Source organism: Suncus etruscus, chromosome 6 (genome assembly GCF_024139225.1).
Source record: "Suncus etruscus isolate mSunEtr1 chromosome 6, mSunEtr1.pri.cur, whole genome shotgun sequence".
Taxonomy (NCBI): Eukaryota; Metazoa; Chordata; class Mammalia; order Eulipotyphla; family Soricidae; genus Suncus; species Suncus etruscus.
In genome coordinates, this window is record NC_064853.1 from 104,420,373 (window position 1) to 104,442,109 (window position 21,737).

The window sequence follows — 21,737 nt, forward strand, 5'->3', positions numbered from 1 at the left end:
GGTGAAACGGCGCTCGCAGACAATCAGGCTCGTGGAAATATTTGCTTTATTCGGATGGACAAAACTGAAGTCCAAAGACTCAGATTCAGTTCCAGCCAGCCAAAAGCTCCAGGCCTTCCACAGACTCCTGTTTTTATACTCCAGAATCAGGTCCCACCCAATGGTGGGATCAGATACCAACCAATGGTGAAAGCAGAATCAGGTCCTACCCTAGGGTGGGGGCAGAATGCCAGGTCACACCCTAGGGTAGGGCACAATCACCTAATCAGTTTAGGGTGAGCAACATAGTAATCCCCCAAAATATTTACATACACAACATGTAATTACTGTGCTTAAATTTTTTTTAAAAAAGTATTAACTGGGCCCGGAGAGATAGCACAGCGGCGTTTGCCTTGCAAGCAGCCGATCCAGGATCAAAGGTGGTTGGTTCGAATCCCGGTGTCCCATATGGTCCCTCGTGCCTGCCAGGAGCTATTTCTGAGCAGACAGCCAGGAATAACCCCTGAGCATCGTCGGGTGTGGCCAAAAAAAACAAAACAAAACAAAACAAAAAAAAAGTATTAACTAAAAAAAAGTCAAATGATAATTTAACCTGGGTTTAATTACAAAACCTTTGTTGGGCACCTACTAAGTACTAAACAAGGCCAGTTGGGGACAGAAAAATATAAGGAAACATAGTCTACCATGCACCAGAACTCACTGCTGTATAGGAAGGGACAGCTGTGTCACAGACAAAGGGAGATTTCATTGGTAGCACAAGCTCTAGCCTATAGGGGACTCACAGGGACACTGTGTCCTATATCCTCTCCTCCCCTCTATAGCCTCAATCCACCCACCATCGTCTTTGTCCCTTGTTTAATCTTTGACTTCAGGACTGCTCTAGTCTCTTGTAGGAGTCAGTTAGATACCGCCTCTCCTGGAAGCATCCCTTGAAGTCCTCGCCTATATTCCCTTCCTCCTGTCCCCTCCCAGTCCCTTGTCTTTCCAGGTTCTCATTTCTCCTGCCTTACCCTGGACCTCAGTCTGAGAGGCCTTTCCCTTCAGATTCTTGCTGCCAGCCACACCCTAGTCCTGACAGGATGCTTCTGGAAACATCTTATTATCTTACCACAACCCAGTCTTTGATCAAATGTTGATAAGGTCCGAGTTTCCTAACAGGAAAAAGCAGTGTCTCCTCAGAGGTCAATGGCTCAAGGAGGCCAGAACCTCAGCAACCTGGGAGAGCTTTGCAAACAGCCAAGCTCAAGGAAAGTCAGAACAAGATCTGACATCTAGATCTCAGCTTAGAGAAAACAATCATCAAGACAGGGGCCAGAGAGATAGCGTAGGGGTAGGGCATTTGCCTTGCATGTAAACAACCTGGGACAGATCCAGGTTCTATTCCCGGCATCCCATATGGTCCTCCGAGCCTACCAGGGGTGATTTCTGAGCCCTGAGCAATGCCGGGTGTGGCCCCCCACCCAAAAAAAATCATCAGGACATTGAAAAGGACCTTCAGCCAAGCCACACACCCTTCCACCCCCAGTCTTTGCCTTGACCCTTCACTTTTCCCGAAAGGCATCATGAGGGGTTGAGTGGTATCAATGTAGCCTTTCCTCTTTCCGTTTTTGATTTTTGGTTCTTTAAAAACTACACTCAAAATGAGGGAAATGAAACCACTGAAGACTCTCCCCAGGCACCAGCTGACGTGGGGCAAGAGAACAATTCCCAAATAAGGCCCCAAAGGAAATTCCCTCCCCAGCTTGTTCGAAGATCTGGAGGAGTTGGGGAGGCTCTCAGTCGGGGCCAGAAAGAGTGGCACTGTCTGTGGGCAGGGGCTGGGAAATCACAAAACAGAAAATCACGTGTTGGGTATGGAGTGATTGCCCCTTCCAGAGTAGACTCCTGTACTTTTGTCCCTTTGCTGAGCATCGTGGAATGTCCCCTGCCCTCACATACAAACTCAGAAGAAGCAGACTCGTTCTCATTTCTTCCTAGTTCAGTTGGCTTCGGGACTCCAAAGTGCCTCCTTTCATAGTTTCTCTTGTAGGTCTCTATCTCTATCCCGAATAGCCTGTTTGTCAACTGGGAAAGCAGGAGGGAAGGACCACAAGGAAGTTCCCTGATGTCTTGGAGACTGAAGTAATGACAAGCTACTCTAAAGCAGAGTCTAACTCCCTGACAAGTGCTGGCTGTGGAGGCCAGGGGGACCAGCTGCTCAGCTCCTGCACAAAAGAACATTTTCAAAAATAATAAAATAGGGACTGGAGAGATAGCATGGAGGTAAGGTGTTTGCCTTGCCTACAGAAGGACGGCGGTTCGAATCCCAACATTCCATATGGTCCTCCAAGCCTGCCAGGAGCTATTTCTGAGTGTAGAGCCAGGAGTAACCCCTAAACGCTGCCGGGTGTGATCCAAAACAAACAAACAAACAAAAAACAAAAACAAAAATAATAAAATCAATTCCCAGACTTTGTAAATAATATAGTGATTAGGGGACAGGATAGAAAAGGGGGAGAAGGGAAGACTGTGTGGAAGAGTCATTTTTGACATGAACAACACTTTGGAGGTGGGTTTGGTAGAAGTTATGGTAGGAAAGTTGTGATGAGAAACCCTGAAACTCCGAATTTCAATTTTTTAAATTACTTTATTTAAATACTGTGGTTTACAAGATTTTTCATGTTTTTCCCACAGTTGTTCATACATAATTTTTTTGTGTGTGTGTTTTTTTGGGTAACACCCGGCAGTGCTCAGGGGTTATTCCTGGCTCCAGGCTCAGAAATTGCTCCTGGCAGGCACGGGGGACCATATGGGACGCCAGGATTCGAACCGATGACCTCCTGCATGAAAGGCAAACACCTTACCTCCATGCCATCTCTCCGGCCCCAATATTTTAAACCCAATGAATAATCAATTAAAAATTATGAAGGGGCCGGGAAGGTGGCGCTAGCGGTAAGGTGTCTGCCTTGCAAGCACTAGCGTAGGACGGACCGCGGTTCGATCCCCCGGTGTCCCATATGGTCCCCCCAAGCCAGGGGCGATTTCTGAGCGCATAGCCAGGAGTAATCCCTGAGCGTCAAACGGGTGTGGCCCAAGAACCAAAAAAAAAAAAAAAAAAAAAAGACACCTAACTGTTTTGGGAGAAAATTTTGGGGCCGGGTGGTGGCGCTGGAGGTAAGGTTCCTGCCTTGCCTGCGCTAGCCTAGGACGGACCGCGGTTCGATCCCCCGGCGTCCCATATGGTCCCCCAAGAAGCCAGGAGCAAATTCTGAGCGCATAGCCAGGAGTAACCCCTGAGCGTCACAGGGTGTGGCCCAAAAACCGAAAAAAAAAAAAAAAATTATGAAAGGTAAAAAACTTATTGGCAAAACAAAGTATAGCCTAAGAAATAAAAAGACACTCAGGGTGCCAGAGCGCTAGCACAGCGGTCAGGTGTTTGCCTTGCATGCAGCCAATATAGGACAGACACTGGTTTGATCTTCAGCATCCCATATGGTCCCCCATGCCTGCCAGGAGCTATTTCTGAGCAGACAGCCAGGAGTAACCCCTGAGCAACGCCGGGTGTGGCCCAAAAACATTAAAAAAAAAAAAAAAAGACACTCAGAACGCAATGCAGAAAACTATAGATGGGGCAGTTTGATTATTTTTCTTCTTTCCATCTTTTTACTTCTTTCTATTTTTTGTTTGTTTTTGGGCCACACCCGGGGGCACTTTGGAGTTACCCCTGGTTCCACACTCAGAAGGTGCTCCTGGTAGGCTCGGGGGACCATATGGGATGCTGGGGATTGAACCTGGGTCCATCCCATCCCAGGTAGGTCATGTGCAAGGCAAAAGCCCTACTGTGCTATCTCTCCAGCCCCTTCCTATTTTGAGCAAAAAAGCCCGTCTTTTTAAACTGACACATGACCCTTTCCCTCAAAATGATTTTAGTGGAGCTGGAGAGATAGTACAGAAAATAAAGTACTTATCTTGCATGCAGCTAACCCTGGATTGGTATCTGTTATGGAACATGACCCCTGAGCATCACTAGGAGTGATCCCTGAGCTCAGAACCAGGAGGAAGCTTTGAGCATTGCAGGGTATAGTCTAAAAAGTAAGCAAGCGGGCTGGAGAGATAGCATGGAGGTAGGGCGTTTTCTTGCATGCAGAAGGACGGTAGTTTAAATCCCGGCATCCCATATAGTCCCCCGAGCCTGCCTGGAGCAATTATTGAGCAGAGAGCTAGGAGTAACCCGAGCGCTGCCGGGGTAACCCAAAAACCAAAAATAAATAAATAAATAAATAAATAAATAAATAAATAAAGTAAAAAGCAAGCAAGCAAACAAAGAAATAAATGGTATTTGTAGTGTACTTGGAGAAACAAGATAGAATTCATGAAAGCTAAATCCCTGAGTGCCATGGGGTGTGCCACCAAATCCAACAAAGAAAAAACCTGCTACTTCACACACACACACACACACACACACACACACACACACACACACACACACACCAACAACCTTTCTTTGAACCATAGTAAACTGGCTGATGGAAAACCAAAGACTTTGGAACCAGCGCTAATTTGCAATTAAAACCAGAGCTTTGATTTTTTTGGGAGGGAGAGGCCACTGGGTCACTCACTCCAGGTGCTGCCTGCAGGCTTATTCCTGGCTCTGGGCTCTGAGATTAACCCTGGCAATGCTCAGGGTACCAGATGTACACAATGAAAGGTATTTGAATTGGATAGTCCATACAAGGCAAATGCTTTACCTCCTCTACTGTTTCTCCAGAAACAGTAGGTGATGGAATCAGTCCTGATACCTTCATCCAATTGCTCTTGCCTTCAGTCTCGTCATTGGTCCTACATCCTTTAAACACAGCCTACAAGTGGGTTACAACCAGTCTTACCTGCTCATAATTTCCCTAACATGGACCTAATACTTCCACTCAACTTTCTGGGTCAAAGGATTCTCTTCCTCTGATCACCACAAGGTGATCTTGTCCACCACCTACCCAAACCTTTCCATGTTCAAGACACGTTAAGATATGTCCCCTTCTTTTTGAAGCCCCTACAACAAAATCTCTATTCTATTTTCCCTGAACATGTGGTACCAATGTCTACAATGTCCATTAACCTCATTGGTCCCATTTGTCACATGGTCTCTCATATGTTGTTTGGGGAAAAAAGAGGATTAAATGTTTTGAGCCCAACCCAAAAAACCCCCTGGCATCTTCTGAACCAGGTTTTAGATGGCTAATCTAGGTGAAGGCTGTAAAGAAGAGAATTTGATGGTCTGTGGTCAATGGGTGGGGTCTATACTGGAGAGTCACAAGGTTAGGAGGCTTCAAAAATAGCCCAGACATGAGTTTGTAAAGTTTAGGCCCAAAGCTATGGCAGTAATGAAGATGAGAAATAAGTTTGAAGACAAGTTAGATCAATAGGAATGGGTAATTTATTAGCCCTAGGAGATGGTGTTTGCTAAGACTAGACTGACCCATGGAACATGGCCTTAACTGGGACAACTGAATGGAAAGGCACTGCACAGGAAAAGGGTAAGAGTTTTGTATCAGGGCCAGGGAGCTGTTCAGTTGGTAGACATGTGCCTAGCAGTTGAAGGCACTGAATTCAATCGCTGGCCCCACATACCCCCTGCAGAATGTGGCCCTGGAAATTCCTAATCTCCACCAAGCTTGAACCATTAGGCTCACACACATCAAGCCTTCACCCCACCAGAGGCAAATATTCCCAGGTGTGATTTCCAGGTTCCCCCAAACCACTGGGGACTTTTATGAAAAAGAGGTTTAGTTTGGGATTTATTGTGGTGTGTCTACTTGGAACATGTAAAAGTTGATTGACCAGCAGACACTTATAAATGTAAGTCTGGGTCTTCTCTCTCATGTGAGAATGTTGGAGTTACAGATTAAAATTTGCGAGTTATCAAACTGATAGACACAAAATACAGGGAAAGAGAAAAAGTGTGAACTGGGAAAAGAAAAAGACAGAAAGAGAAACCTTGGCATGCAATCATTTATCTGACCTTTATTATATGTTTTCATGATTATGTCATTATTCTTAAAATTATGAATACATATTTTAGGGAACAGAGATAAATTGCCAGATATTGAAGGACTTTTTTTGTTTTGTTTTGTTTTTGTTTTTGGGTCGCACCCAGCAACGCTCAGGGGTTACTCCTGGCTCTACGCTCAGAAATCGCTCCTGGTAGGCTTGGGGGACCCTATGGATGACGGGATTCTAACCACCGTCCTTCTGCATGCAAGGCAAACGCTCTACCTCCATACCATCTCTCGGGCCCTGAAGGACTTTCTATTCTATTCTTTTTTTTTTTTTTTTTTTTTTGGTTTTTGGGCCACACCTGGCGGTGCTCAGGGGTTACTCCTGGCTGTCTGCTCAGAAATAGCTCCTGGCAGGCACGGGGAACCATATGGGACACCGGGATTCGAACCAACCACCTTAGGTCCTGGATCGGCTGCTGGCAAGGCATACGCCGCTGTGCTATCTCTCCGGGCCCCCTATTCTATTCTAAGGGATGAACTGTGAAGAACAATCGTGCTAGAGACAGAATCACAAACCAGCAGGTCACGGGAGATACAGGGACACCCTTTAGGACACCTGTCTCCAGATGCGAAGAGAAGAAGAGAGCAGATCTTTGGCTCTCCGCTATGGTGGGCTGCATTTCTCCTTCAATAGAAAGCCAGCTCCAGAGAACCACAACTAGAAAAGATCCCAGAGAAAGCACTTATAGCACAGTGCCTGGGGTGACTCTGATGGAAAGGTGGAGGTGGCCGTCAGCAACTGAACTATTCTTCGGTATTCTTGTCAACCGCTAGCATAGGGTAGGTGTCTTAAAATTCTTTTGGTTTTGGTTTTGGTTTGGGGGCGGAGGTGGGGGCGGTGCTCAGGGTTTAGGGCTTACTCTTGGCTCGGTGCTCAGGGATCACTTTCCCCCTAGGGCTCGGGGGACCTTAATCTACCGCTGTTTTATTTATTTTGCGCTGGGGGCGGAGTGGGGGGGCACACCTAGACTCTTGTATTGGTGCTGGTCATGGTTCAAGCCGGGTCTCCCACATGCAAAGCCTGTGCAGTGGATCTGTAGAGTGTTTGCTCTCTGTCTGTCTGTCTGTCTGTCTGTCTGTCTGTCTGTCTGTCAGTCAGTCTGACGGTATCTCCACCCCCTCGATGGAATAAATTCTTTTTCAGATCAAGATTTTTTTGTTTGTTTTTTGGTGTTTGGGCCACACCCGGCAGCGCTCAGGGGTTACTCCTGGCACTATGCTCAGAAATGTCTCCTGGCAGGCTCGGGGGACCATATGGAATGCCGGGATTCGAACCACCAACCTTCTGCATGCAAGGAGTGTTTACTCCACCTCCATGCTATCTCTCCGGCCCCAGATCAAGATGCTTTTGATCAAGTGTTTCAAAGCATTCTGGCGGTCTTTGGGGGGCGATCCCATCTCTTTGACTGTCGATGCGCAATACATGGAGACGGTCCACGAGCGCGAGCAGAGTGCGGTGGCCCTGCAGAGAAGCCCCTCCGTCTCCCCCAAAGCCCCCCGACCCCTGGCCCCTGCCCTTGGGGAGCCCCTTGGCAAGAGGCTGCGGGCGGGGGCCGGGTCGGGAAGTGCTCCGCCCAGCCAGGCCCCCTCGAGCCGGGTCCCCTCCCGCCGTGCTCCCCGGGGAGTCGCCGCGCGTCGTCTCCATGTGACTTCAGTTTCCGTCCGTTCCTTCCGCAAGAGCGCAAAGAACCCGATGCCCCTGCGAGGCCGGCAGAGCGGACGCCCGAGCCCGGAGAGGATGCGCCCGGCCGAGCCGCCTGGGCCTGCGGGAGCCGTGAGTCCCCGGGTGCGCCCAGGGGGTCGGGGTCGGGCGTTGCACCCACGCGCGAGCGCCGGTGTCGGGTCCCGGGCCACGGGGTGGGGTGGCATGGGTGGGCTTCGAAGGCTCCGTCCCAGCTGCGGCTTCTGCACCCTGGGAACGAGCGGGGTGCTTCCTCTGGGCTGGGAGAGTGGGTGCCCCAGGAGCCCCAGAGCCGCGGCATGGTTCCCTTTCCCCGCAGCCCACTCGCGGGTTTCATCCACGACGCGCGTGTTTCCCTCATGGCAGGTGCCATGTGCGGGTGCCAGGGCTGGAGGGATGCCAGGCGGAGCTTCTGCCCCGCAGGCAGACCGTTAGTTAGTGCTAGGGTTCTGTGACTTCCATCCCAGCTAGCAACCCCGGGGGAGATGAGATGGCACCCCAACCTTTCTGACCCCTCAGTAGTCCTTGTGGCCTCTCCATGACAGCTGCGTGCTTTGGGTGCAAATAGACCCCACTTTCTTGGTTTTTGGGCCACACCCGGTAACGCTCAGGGATTACTCCTGGCTATGCGCTCAGAAGTCGCTCCTGGCTTGGGGGACCATATGGGACGCCGGGGGATCGAACCGCGGTCCGTCTCCTAGGCTAGCGCAGGTAAAGCAGGCACCTTACCTCCAGCGCCACCGCCCGGCCCCCAGACCCCACTTTCCACCGCTCTCTTGCTCTCGGGCACTGACTAAGGTTGGGGGCCCCCGGCCTCTCGATGGCTGCTTCCCTGACCTGGGGTGCCAGCTCGTTCCTAAGGGGAGCATGGCTGGGACGCCCAGGGCCTTGAGGCTGAGTCTTGGGGACAGGAGCCCCAGCGAGGCTGGCAATTCCAAAAAGATGGAAAGGAGTCTTCCCTTTGGTCTGGTTATAGAACATTCCAGTCTATGTCAAAGGGAGCCCTCCAAGACTCTGTGCTCCTAGCCCCTTTGGTACCTGCTGGTGCTTTGCTGGTCTTTAGAGTCCTGGGAGTTTGTTTCTTCATACACTAGATTTGTACATGTATTACAGTTCCTAGAGGGATGGATCATATATTCATGGGCATGCGGGTGAGCATGCATGGATACACACACACACACACACACACACACACACACACACCTCTGGATATATATTTGAAGCAGGGCTTTGAAGCAATAGTTCACAATATAATACACGTACTTACACATAATAGGAATCTGGTAAAACTTGTGATAAAAACTTGTGAAACTTTTTTGTGGGTCACACCCAGTGGTGGTCAGGGCTCATTCTGGCTGATTTCGGGGATCAAACTCTGTGTCGACCACGTGCAAAGCAAGCATCCTGCCTACTATACTTTTGTTCCGGCTCCAATGCACAAATACCCAACATGTACTCCTAGGAAGAAAACACAATTCAACTCCTGTCTCTGGATTTAGAAAAAAAGAAGAGCCTAAAGCCTGATTAAAAAATAAGGTTCTCTGGGACTGGAGCAAGTGGCGCAATGGTAGGGCATTTGCCTTGCATGCGGCTGACACAGGACAGACCTGGATCCGATCCCCGACGTTCCATATGGTCCCCAGAGCCAGGAGCAATTTCTGAGCACATAGCCAGGAGTAACCATTGAGCATCACTGGGTGTGGCCCAAAAAGAAAAAAAAAACCAAAACCAAAACAAAACAAAACAAAACAAACAAACAAAAAAAAACAACCCAAGGTACTTTGATGGATACCTTCATGGGAATTTTATGTAAGCCTATATAAATCCAATCCTGCATTGTCTGTAGATCCACCAAGATTAAGAACTACCCAAACACACAGCAGGTGCTGCATTTGTGTCCTGGGACCCACCATAAGGGTTCCCTGAGCATCTGGCTCTGTTCCTGATTCCTTTGGAACAGGGGTCCTCAAACTTTTTAAACAGGGGGCCAGTTCACTGTCCCTCAGACCATTGGAGGGTCTGACTATAGTAAAAACAAAACTTATGAACGAATTCTTATGCACACTGCATATATCTTATTTTGCAATGAAGAAACAAAACAGATACAAATACAATATGTGGCCGTGGGCCATAGTTTGAGGACCAAACGGAAGAACCGTGCTAGTGCTGTTCCTGGCCACCCTGTGGATCTCCTCCTCCAGTGCAAACTGGACTCTTGCATGGACAATTCCAAAGGTTTCACACATGCTTTTCTCACAGCTTCATTAGTTGGGGAAGGGTGGCTTTCACCCAGAAACACAAAACATCTCTCTTCAGACATACTTGTCTATAATCTGTTTACAGGTGTCTCTGCTTCTGAAATGCTCATGGATGTGCCTCCATATTAGTCAATAATATTTCTGTCCTGGATAGAGCTCTTTATAATACTTATTTCTCAAACTATTTTCAGCTTGCAAAAATGTCATGTGCTCCATGGGAAGATGGGGGTCCTTGACTAGATTATCTCTGAAAGCACAGAGGGGAAGAGAGGGAAAACATTGAATGCTTGGATTATTATAGCTAGTAGGCCTGGTATGCAGCTAACCTTGGTTTGATCCCTGGCATCCCATATGGTTCCTCAAGCCTGTCAGGAATCATTCCTGTGGAAAGAGCCAAGGATAACCCACAAACCAAACAGACAAAAAAGACAGCAACTATAAATTTGAATTCAGGGGTTTGTTCATGTAAGAATTTATTTGTTTGAAATATCTAGTTTCGGGGCCGGAGAGATAGCATGGAGGTAAAGTGTTTGCTTTGCATGCAAGGATGGTGGTTCGAATCCCGACATTCCATATGGTCCCCCGAATCTGCCAGGAGCAATTTCTGAGCATAGAGCCAGGAGTAACCCCTGAGCACAGTCAGGTGTGACCCAAAAATCAAAAAAAAAAAGAAAAAAAGAAAAAGAAAAGAAAAGAAATATCTAGTTTCTCAGACATAGTTCCCAAAGTCAGTGGCAGAGATGCCCTATGCAATTCTTACAATTCTGAATGAATTGGCTTAGTTATCTGGGAATTAACTGGCTTAAGTACTGGCAGCTCGGCCTCTGAATCCAGAAGAGAAAACTTTGAGGGAGGGGTGGGGAGTTGGGTCACACCTGTTGGTGCTCAGGGGTTATTCCTGGCTCTAGGCTCAGAAATTGCTCCTGGCAGTCTCAGGAGACCATATGGAATGCCAGGGATCAAACCCAGGTCTGTCCCGGGTCATCTGCATGCAAGGCAGATGCCCTACCACTATGCTTTCACTCCTGCCCCCAAAACTTGTTTCATTGGGGGGGGGGGTGTCACAGCTGTCGGTGCTCAGGTTCTGCGCTCAGAAACTGCTCCTGGCAGGCACAGGGGACCATATGGGATGCTGGGATTCCAACCACTGTCTGTCCTGGATCAGATCACGTTTGCGTGCAAGGCAAATATCCTATCACGATGGTCTTGGCCTTGAATTCTGTGAAGTACAGTTAACTTCTGTAGCTAAAAGAATAGGTTCTGGCAGATACAGTCTTGGTGACAAGCCCATCTTGGAACCCAACTAAAACAGAAATCCTGAAAAGGAAGAGCTTTTTCCCTTTTCTTCCTCCTCACTCTCCCATTCAACTCTCATCCAGCACCAAAAGGCCAAAGTATCCTCAGACCCTCCACATTAAACCATCTGTCTGGTTGGCAGAGTATTGTGGGCGACATCCCCAGGCCCCCTAGAACTGTTTGGAAGCCCCCCCCCCTCCAAAAAACAAGCAAGGAGTTTGATTCCCTTTCAGTGCAAATATACTTACCATTACTCACTATATATTTTATATAGTTAAAATGGTAAATTTTATTTTGCTACAGTTAAATTTGGGGGCAGGGAGGGAGTGAAAAAAAGTGTTGGTTTCGAGGAAAAATTGAGGACTTGTCAGAAGGTGAGATGAACTTGGGTAAGCAAACCCAACTGATTTTCAGAACCCATGAAGTCAGGTGCTGAGAACGAACCACATGTGTTCTCACTTTAATGAGTGAGTGGTTTCAGATGCATGGAGGAAGTGAAGCCTTTGCCACAGTTCTTACCAGCAAGGAAGGCCTACCAGAATAGTCTTAGGGAGAGCGCTGAAGAGGCTGCATTCTTTACTTCTGGAAGGCCTAGTTCCTTCCCCAGCATCACGTGGTCTCCAGACCACCACCACCAGGAGAGTTGGGTGTGGCCCCCTAACAACAAAATCTAGTGATAAGCTAAATATGACCATAAACCCTGTGACAAATGGTTTCTTCCACCACCACCTCCAACGCAGAAGCTCATCTCGGTCAGGGGGTGACATGTGCCCCAAGCAGCTTTGTGCTTACAAGAATGAAGAGAATGGGAAATGACTCTAGAGGAGAGAGCTCTTAGCTCTCTGGCTTTTGCCCTGCCTCTTCTCAGCCTGTACCCAAATACTATCTGAGGTAGGCCAGACTAAGCTTGGGTACACATATGCTCTCTAATGACCTCATGCCATTCCATTTTAGATGTCTGCATCCTGTCTCCTCATTGTTGCTCCCCTCCTGGCAGACCTGAGTCCTTGGTCTCTGCTGACTTTCCATGGTCTCCTCTCACTGTCCTTGCAACTGTCCTGGCTAAGCTCTATCCCTCAACGCCTGCCTGGCCCCAGGACCCCACTTTTAGCTTTATACATGTTTTGTTTGGGGACCCCATTTAGCAGAGTTTAGGGACTACTCCAGGAGGGTGCTTGGGAGTCCCTCTATGCAGACTGAATCTGGGGCTCCTGCTTGCAAAGATTGCACTCCTGTTCTCTGGGCTGTCTTGCTGGTCCCTAACTTTAGACATAATCATGGTCTCTTTGTCATCACCCAACCTCGCACACAGGCTTTCCTAAAGGGATTCCTCAAATGTCTATTCTCTTCTAGCTTCCTAGAAGAGAATTATGTTTTCCAGCTAATAACACTATCTTCTTATGTCTTTTGAACCCCAGTTTCTTCTCTCCTTTTATAGACCCTCAAATAGCCCTCACTTATTTTTGTCAGAAGCCCCCTTCAGGGCATCCATAAATGGCTGTGTCTGCACCTGCACAGGAAAACATGACACTGTGAACTTGGACCTTCAGGGTGAAGTTTTGGGAAGAGAAGAAAGCAGTCATAGGGGCCGGGGAGATGGCATGGAGGTAGGGCATTTGCCTTGCATGCAGAAGGCCGGTGGTTTGAATTCCAGCATCCCATATAGTCCTCTGAGCCTGCCAGGAGCAATTTCTGAGCATAGAGCCAGGAGGAACCCCTGAGTGATGCTGGATGTGACCCAAAAAAAACAAAACAAACAAACAAACAAAAAGCAGTCATAGAGCAGAGGCAGGAGATTTTGAAAGTGATTGAGAAGTTTGCTCTTCAGCCATTCTGAAATGACCCCAGGAAAATTTTGTCCTCTCTCATCATTATTTATAAAAACCATTATAGGACATTGTTAGAGTCTATGTGTCATCCACACTTGAGTTTGGACTATTTTCCTTCTGATTCAGAATTAGCTATGCTTACCTCTATACCACCAATACCACTTGCATTTAATTCTGAATTCTGAATGGGACCCCTAGACGAGAACCAACAGATCTTTTTCTCTTTTCCATTTTTTATAAGACAGGATCTCCCCGTCCTACCCCCAAACAGAACAGAATGGATTCAACTTTATTATGTCAACTAAATTGCCTATGAAGGTTGAGGGGGCCAGAACAATAGCACAGTGGGTAGGACATTTGCCTTGCACATGGACAAACCATGAACACCACTGGGTGTGACCCATCAAAACAATTGACTAGGAAGGTTGAGAGAAGAGGAACTCTTTGGTTTTAAACCAGACCTGGCAGTGCTGGAGTGCCATGTGGCCATGTAGATGGAGCCCCAGGCCTTCCTCATATAGAGCATGTGCTTATTAACCTATTGAACTATCTTTCTAGTTCAGTTTTTTTTTTTAAATAAATTAGTTTAGGAGCCAGAGAGATAGCACAGTGGTAGGGCATTTGCCTTGCCAGCAGCCAATCAGGACTGATAGTGGTTCAAATCCCAGCATCCCACATGGTCCCTCGTGCCTGCCAGGAGCAATTTCTGAGGCCAGAGCCAGGAATAACCCGTGAGCGCCACTGGGTGTGACCCCCAAATTTTTTTAATTTAGTTTAGTTTGGGGCCACACTTGGCAATGCTCAGGGTTTACACTTGGCTCTGCACTCAGTAGTCACTTTGACAATGCTGGGGAAATATATGGGATGCCAGGAATTGAACCTGGGTCAGCAGCATAGAAGACAAGTGCTCTACCCACTGTTAATATATTTCTCACCCTGAAGTATTTTTTCTTTTTTTTCTTTTGGACTCACCCAGTTTGTACTCAGGTTTACTCCTGTCTCTACACTCAGGAATCACTGTTGTGGCTTGGGAAATTATATGGGATACCAGGGATTTAACCTAGGTTCTGCCACATGGAAGGCTAATAATGTCTTGCCTGCTGTATTGTGCTGTATTATCTCTCCAGTCTTGTTTCTTGTTTTTGTTTGTTTGTTTGTTTTTGGGTCACACCCGGCAGCACTCAGGGATTACTCCTGGCTCGGACAATCAGAAATTGCTTCTGGCAGTCTCGGGGGACCATATGGAATGTCAGGATTCGAACAGCTGTCTTTCTACATGCAAGGAAAACGCCCTACCTCCATGCTATCTCTCCGACCCCTCCAGTCTTGTTTCTTATTATTTTATTTTTATGCTTATGAAAAAGAATGTGAGCTGCTACTAGATATTTTTGGTGGTTTAATTGAAAAAAATTTGGTAAGGAAAATAGAAATTAAATTAAATTCAAAGAAATTTACTCAGGAGCCAGAGAGATTGTATAGCGGGTAAGGCACTGACTGACCTTACATAGAGCAGACAGGGTTCCATACATACATACATACATACATACATACATACATTCTATATGGTACTCTGAGTCCACCTGGAGTGAATCCTGAGTGCAGAGCAAGAATAACTTTCTTGGGGCCGGGAAGGTGGCACTAGAGGTAAGGTGTCTGCCTTGCAAGCGCTAGCGTAGGACGGACAGCGGTTCGATCCCCCTGCGTCCCATATGGTCCCCCCAAGGCAGGGGTGATTTCTGAGCGCATAGCCAGGAGTAACCCCTGAGCGTCAAACGGGTGTGGCCCCCCCAAAAAAAAGAGAATAACTTTCTTTTTTTTTTTATTTTGGATTTTGGGCTACACCCGGTGATGCACAGGGGTTACTCCTGGCTATGCACTCAGAAATCACTCCTGGTTTGGGGGATCATACAGAACCGCGGTCTGTTCTAGGCTAGCACATGCAAGGCAAATGCCTTACAGCTTGCACCACTGCTCCAGCCCCAGGAATAACTTCTGAGGATCACCAGTGTCCCCAAAACAGACAAATAGATCAGAACAAAGAAATTTGGGGCTGGCGAGGTGGCACTAGAGGTAAGGTGTCTGCCTTGCAAGCGCTAGCCAAGGAAGGACCGCAGTTTGATCTCCCGGCATCCCATATGGTCCCCCCAAGCCAGAGGCAATTTCTGAGCGCTTAGCCAGGAGTAACCCCTGAGCATCAAATGGGTGTGACCCAAAAAATAAAAACAAAAACAAAAAAAAAAAAGAACAAAGAAATTTATTTATAAAAGTATAAAAAAAATCAGATCCATGTTCAGCAGAGACCACAACTTCTCCAGAGTAGGAAAAAAAGCCTCCCCAACAGTTTATTTTTGTTTTGGGGCCACAACTAGAGGTACTCAGGGCTTTCTCCTGGCTTTGCACTCAGGCATCTCTCTTGGTGGGCTTGGGGAATCATATGGGGTACTGGGGATTGAATCTGAGGTCAGCCACATTCAAGGCAAGCACTGCACCCTCTGTATTATTGGCAAGTGTTCTCACACATCCCCCCATTTGATTTTGACCCAATCCTGTGAAATAGGCCTAGCAGGTATTGGTATCACACACACACACACACACACACACACACCTGCCCCCACCTCTGCCACCACACACACACACACACACACACACACACACACACACACACACACCTGCCCCCACCTTTGCCACCATTAGAATGAAGTGACCAGAGAGGACAAACCTGTAGAAAAGAAAGTTCACTTTGAAAAGTTCCAAGTGAATGCATTATTGGTTGGGTGCTTGTCCACAGAGATCTTGTGGCCAGTATACAAAGGTGACATGAGAGCCACCACCAGCTGTGTCAGAGCCAGATCTTATCTCCCTTGTGGAGCAGATTTACATATTTAATACCTGTGGCTAAGTGCAGCCTGTGGCCCTGGACCAGGATAAGGTAGAATGACCTCTGTTTCATGAAGGGCTGACCCCAACCACAGAGGGAAGCAGGTTGACTCATTTGCAACCCTGAGCACATGAAGTGGAGCAGGGTGGTGTCACAGTGGTGATCCACACATTGGCTAGCCAGAGTCCCCATGGGAAGTGAGGAGGGCTGCTGTCACCCACACACCTCTTTAGGCAAGGCAGGGACATGGTCGCTCCCAGACAAGACCTTTCGTCTCTTTCTCTCTCACATACCCACAACTGTAGTCCTTCAGCAGACGGGTTAGGCTCAGGTGGGAGGAAGAGCTAGGTGTGGTTTTGTTTCTTTATGTAATATTAGGTCCAAACTCTGGACCTCGTATGTGAAACATGAGCTCAACCACTGCCCTACATCCTCTGTGAGATCTGGATTTGATTCATTTGTAGGAAGAGGAGTTGGGCCATACCTGGCAGTCCTCAGGGGCTATTTCTGGCTCTGTGTTTAGGGATTACTCCTGGCAGTGCTCTGGGGATCGTATGTAGTGCTGGACATTTAAACAGGGATCTATAGAACACAAGGCAAGAAGACACTTAACCCCTATCCTATCTCTTCAGCCCTGTATTTTGTTTTGTTTATTTGTTTTTGTGGTGCTGGGACCCAGCTCAAGCTTGATACATATTATAAGGCAAGTGCTGAGCTGGACCTGAAGTGTCAGTTTTATTTGGGGGCCACACTTGGCTGTGCCCAGGAGCTATTTCTGCCTTTTAGCTCAGGAGTCACCCCTGACAGTGCTCAGGAGACCTATATTTAGTGACAAGGATTCAAAGTGGGGTCTGCAAGGTACAAGACAAGAGCCTGAAGCTTTGTACTCTATCTCCCGCCCTAGATCTGGGTTTTAAACCCATGCTGGGAAACCAAGGCTTTGCATCCCTCATGGTACCTTGTCCATGTCATTCATCTCTATGGCCTCAGTGTCTTCATATCTAAGGTAGTGGCGGAGAGTCTGTTTATTTTTTTGCAGTACTGCCTGTACTGAAAAATGACTGGATGTGAATGCTAGAGCTTTGCTACAAGACAAGCTTTGCGTGTCATGCAATAGGAAGCTCCTTCTTCACACAGAACTTCAGCACTGCACATTCAGACAGCCAACTGCAGTAGCCAACCACATGGCTGGGGAGGAGCAACTGTCATGATAACCAAGACCGTTCTCTGATTTTTTTTTTTTTTAAGTTTGGGTAATAGAGTGACAACTCTGCAACTGAGCCATTATAATTTCCATTTGACTGGGGAGGAAATTGAGACCTGGAAGCTGGGTCATGTGCCTAAGGTCAGAGTCATGCTTTTCTTTTTTTTGGGGGGAGGCTGTCACTCCTGGGTGTGCTCAAGGTCACACCTAGAGGTGCTTAGATGGGGTTCGGCAGGCCTCTGCCATGCCTGAGGTCTTCTTAACCAGGCCTAGGGGTGTTGCGGGACTTGGGTAACCCCAGCACCCCTCCACCGCCTTGCTCCAGATCTCCAGGGCTTTCCCAGGCCACATGCCTGGGCAAGCCAGCGAGTTGGGTCCCTTGGAGGAGCTTGAAGGTACCCTAGGCTTTCCCCCATTATCCATTCAGCTCCTTAGGGAGGGTCTGGGTGGGGCTCTGAACTTCTGGCCTTCCAGCTTCTTGACCCATCTTGCGGGGGCTAGTGCCCCCAAGAACACAAGATACATTAATAGTACTCATTATTATTGAATTATGTTTTTATGTATGCAGATGTCCATTTTGTACTCTGCCCTTTTGCACACCCCTACAAAAGATCATTTTTCTCTTTAACTTCCTTAACTCCTATCATATTACTCCTCATTTACCCTTTCTAACTTAAGTACTGTGGAGTCCTAAGTCACAGACCAAAGTGGTGCCCTGGAGTTAACACTCACCCAACTATTCCAAAAGGCATAAAAAGGACACGTATGTCTTTTCAACATTTTATGGGTGTTTTCTTTGACGGCTATAACTTTTGCTGAATATTTTCTTATACAGTGACGATCCCCCTCCTTTTTTATCTTCTCTTTGTGAAATGCTCAATATAGAATTTGGTGTGAAAGAATCCCTCAGTTTAATGCTTATGTTTGAACCAAGTCATGGGTATTGTTGGACGTGTTCTTATGCCTCATATACTCTGATAACGCCACGTGGCTCTATTTCTTGTTTGCTTAGGCACACTAAAACGGGAAAATACTATACATACCAATAAGTTCTTATCTAATAGATATTGGGAACACACAAATCTTGTAGTGCAATGGGACCTTACACCCTGAACATTGACATAAAGACCTGGCACAGGCCTCAGAAGAATGGGCATTCTTCATTCACCCCTGATCTAGAGAAGACATCTACAAGACATCTAAGGTTGTCTATAACATCACCTGGAGGCAATCCTCTACCAGGGAAGACCCTACAGCTGCTCTGACATCGATCTACTCAAAAGAGACTTCCCTTAACACTGAAAAGACTTAACAAGAACAATGACCTGCTTACTGGACAGGGCTTGCTGTATTGCCCCTTAATTGTGAGGTGAAACTAGAGGATACTCCACACCAGCCTGACTTCATTGTAGGATGTGCAGATTCCAGGATCTTTAATACAGAAACCTGATGCCAACAATAGGACTGCGTAAAAAAATAAAACTGTATTGGCACTACAGACAATGACTTGGATTGAATAAACTAGTTTGCCTGGAGCCTAGAATTGGTCTTATGCCAGGAAACTTCAGGGGTAGGGTCTCCTTGGATTTAGACCAAGGCTATTCCTTTCTATGACCCCCATATTTTGGTGGGCCTATGCAAACAATATTTGCCACTCTAACACCATTTTTACTGTGCCCTTTTGAATAACCTTTAAAAAAACTCTTAAATTTTTATGTTAATTTTAATATGTATGTGCATGAATATATAAAAATACTATTCCTTCAAAGTTAAGGAGTCACATAAATCTCATGGCTTTAGGTTGCTTTGTGTACTGCTAAGAAATGTTATAATGTACTACAATCTGGGAACTTGTGGACAAAGTAATTGTACATGGGTTCTGCCTTATTTTTCTTAATGTTTTTTTGACTGTAAGTTCAATATTTAGGCATCAGCAAGGGGATTTCTTCTGAGAACTCTGTTTATGTTCACTGTAACTTTACCTTGTCCTCTTTGCATCATTGTTCTCATAATTAAAAATAAAAAATTAAGAGGTGCTTAGAGAACCATATATAATGCCCAGGATTGGTCACATGCTAGGCAAGTGCCATAATTTCTGTACTATTTCTCTGGCCCCAGAACCAAGCATTGAAAGTGACCTCTCTGTCTCCTTACTTTGGATTCTTTCTTCCTACTTTATGCTCCTGGGAAAAAAGCCAAGAACATGAGCCTCAAGTCTGTTATCTCCTAACCTTTAAAAATTGTCTGTTGGGGCCGGAGAGATAGCACAGCAGTAGGGTGTTTGCCTTGCAAGCGGCCAACCCAGGACCTATAGTGATTCGAATCCGGGCATCCCATAGGGTCCCCAGGCCTGCAGGAGCAATTTCTGAGCACAGAGCCAGGAGTAACTACTGGGCGCTGCTGGGTGTAACCCAGAAAAAAAAAGTTTGTAATAAAATTCAGTTAAAAGTCTGGAGCGAGGGGGCCGGGCAGTGGCGCTAGAGATAAGGTGTCTGCCTTGCCTGCGCTAGCCTTGGACGGACCGCGGTTCGATCCCCTGGCGTCCCATATGGTCCCCCAAGCCAGGAGCGACTTCTGAGCGCATAGCCAGGAGTAACCCCTGAGCGTCGCAGGGTGTGGCCCAAAAACCAAAAAAAAAAAAAAAAAAAAAAAAAAGTCTGGAGCGAGGGGCCCGGAGAGATAGCACAGCAGTGTTTGCCTTGCAAGCAGCCAATCCAGGACCAAAGGTGGTTGGTTTGAATCCCGGTGTCCCATATGGTCCCCTGTGCTTGCCAGGAGCTATTTCTGAGCAGACAGCCATGAGTAACCCCTGAGCACCGCTGGATATGGCCCAAAAACCAAAAAAAAAAAGTCTGGAGCGAGAAAAAAAAAAAGTCTGGAGCGATAGCACAGTAGAAGGGCACTGGAGTGAAAGCACAGTAGTAGGAGGTTTGCCTTGCATGCGGCCAACACCGAACAAATGGTGGTTCGAATCCCGGCATCCCATATGGTCCCCCTAACCTGCCAGGAGTGACTTCTGAGGTTTTTGGGTGTGACACCCCCCAAAAAAGTCAATGATACTTGTTCTTTGGATTCCAAACATGATTTTTTAAGTACACTTAAATGTGGCACAGCAGTAAGGCGCCTGCCTTGCACGTGGCTGACATATAACAGACTGCGATTCAAATCCCTGGTGTCCCATATGGTCCCCCAAGCCAGGAGCGGTTTCTGAGCACATAACCAGGAGTAACCCCTGAGCGTCACCGGGTGTGCCCCCCCCAAAAAAACCAAAAAAAGTATACTTAAAGTACTTTAAAATTCTGGTCAGGAGAGATGGGAGAATGGATAAGGCACTTGCCTTGCAAGCTGACCCTGGTTAAATCCCAGCATCCCATATGATCCCCTACCAGGAGTAATCTTGAGCAGCACTGGGAGCCCCCACCAAAAGAATATTTTCACTGTTAAGTGCTTGTGAAATCTGTGAAATTAATTCAGCTCTGATTTTTTTTTTTTTTTTTTTTTGGGCCACAACTGGCAGTGCTCAGGGGCTACTCCTGGCTGTCTGCTCAGAAATAGCTCCTGGCAGGCACGGGGGACCATATGGGACACCGGGATTCGAACCAACCACCTTTGGTCCTGGATCAGCTGCTTGCAAGGCAAACGCCACTGTGCTATCTCTCCAGGCCCTTCAGCTCTGATTTTAACACTTATTTTATTATTTATTTTCTGGTTCTTGGGTCACACCCAGCAATGCTCAGGGGTTACTCCTGACTGCACTCAGAAATCACTTCTGGCAGGCTCAGGGGACCATATGGAATGCAGGAATTGAACCCTGATGAGTCCAGGGTTGGACATGTGCAAACCAAGTGCCCTACTCCTGAGCTACCTCTCCAGCCCCAAAGCTTCTGTGTATTTTGCCCCATTGTGGCGCCTGAGGGATGCCCATTCCAGGATTTTCTGTTTAAATAGAAATAGATGTATATTCTCTTATATAGAACACAGAGCCAAAAGTAAATCCTGTGTATAGCTAGGTGTGTCCCCCACCAAAGAAAAAGGAAAAGAAAAAAGAAAGAGAAGCAAAGCATCATCAGGAAACCTGAAAGGCAGTTTAGCTTTTTTCTCCTGCATTTCCCAAGCTGGTGTGGCCTACCCTCTTGACACTTTTTTGTTTTGTTTTCTCTAACTCCCTACTCTGACTTCTGTTCACGTATCTTATAGTCTAACTCATATCTTCTGCTCCTCAAAAATTTAACCCTAGGGGTCAGAGAGATAGCATAGCGGTAGGGCATTTGTCTTGCATGCTGAAGGACGGTGGTTCGAATCCCGGCATCCCATATGGTCCCCCGAGCCTGCTGGGGCAATTTCTGAGCATAGAGCCAGGAGTAGGCCCTGAGCGCTGCTGGGTATGACCAAAAAACCAAAAGAAGAAAAAGAAAAAAAGAAAAAATTCAATCCTCTCTGGATCTCAAGAGAACAACAGGCAGAGTGCTTACCTTCTTGTAAGTAGCCAACCTGGATTGGATACTGACACTCCATATGGCCACCTAAGCACTTCCAGAAGTGATCCCTAAGTGCAGAGC

At 47.1% G+C, this 21,737-nt stretch overlaps 1 protein-coding gene across 2 annotated transcripts in view; it reads left to right on the plus strand.

Moving 5' to 3' along the window:
* The first annotated feature begins 7,729 nt into the window (after nucleotides 1–7,729).
* NRROS (negative regulator of reactive oxygen species) overlaps nucleotides 7,730–21,737 on the plus strand; it is a 35,195-nt gene continuing 21,187 nt past the window's right edge. Inside the window, exon 1 of one of the 2 annotated variants that reach the window (XM_049775955.1) lies at nucleotides 7,730–7,806. The gene's annotated coding sequence lies outside the window, so the exon portion shown is untranslated. Of the gene's footprint in view, nucleotides 7,819–21,737 lie in introns of both variants that reach the window. The other variant, XM_049775956.1, reaches the window with a different exon arrangement.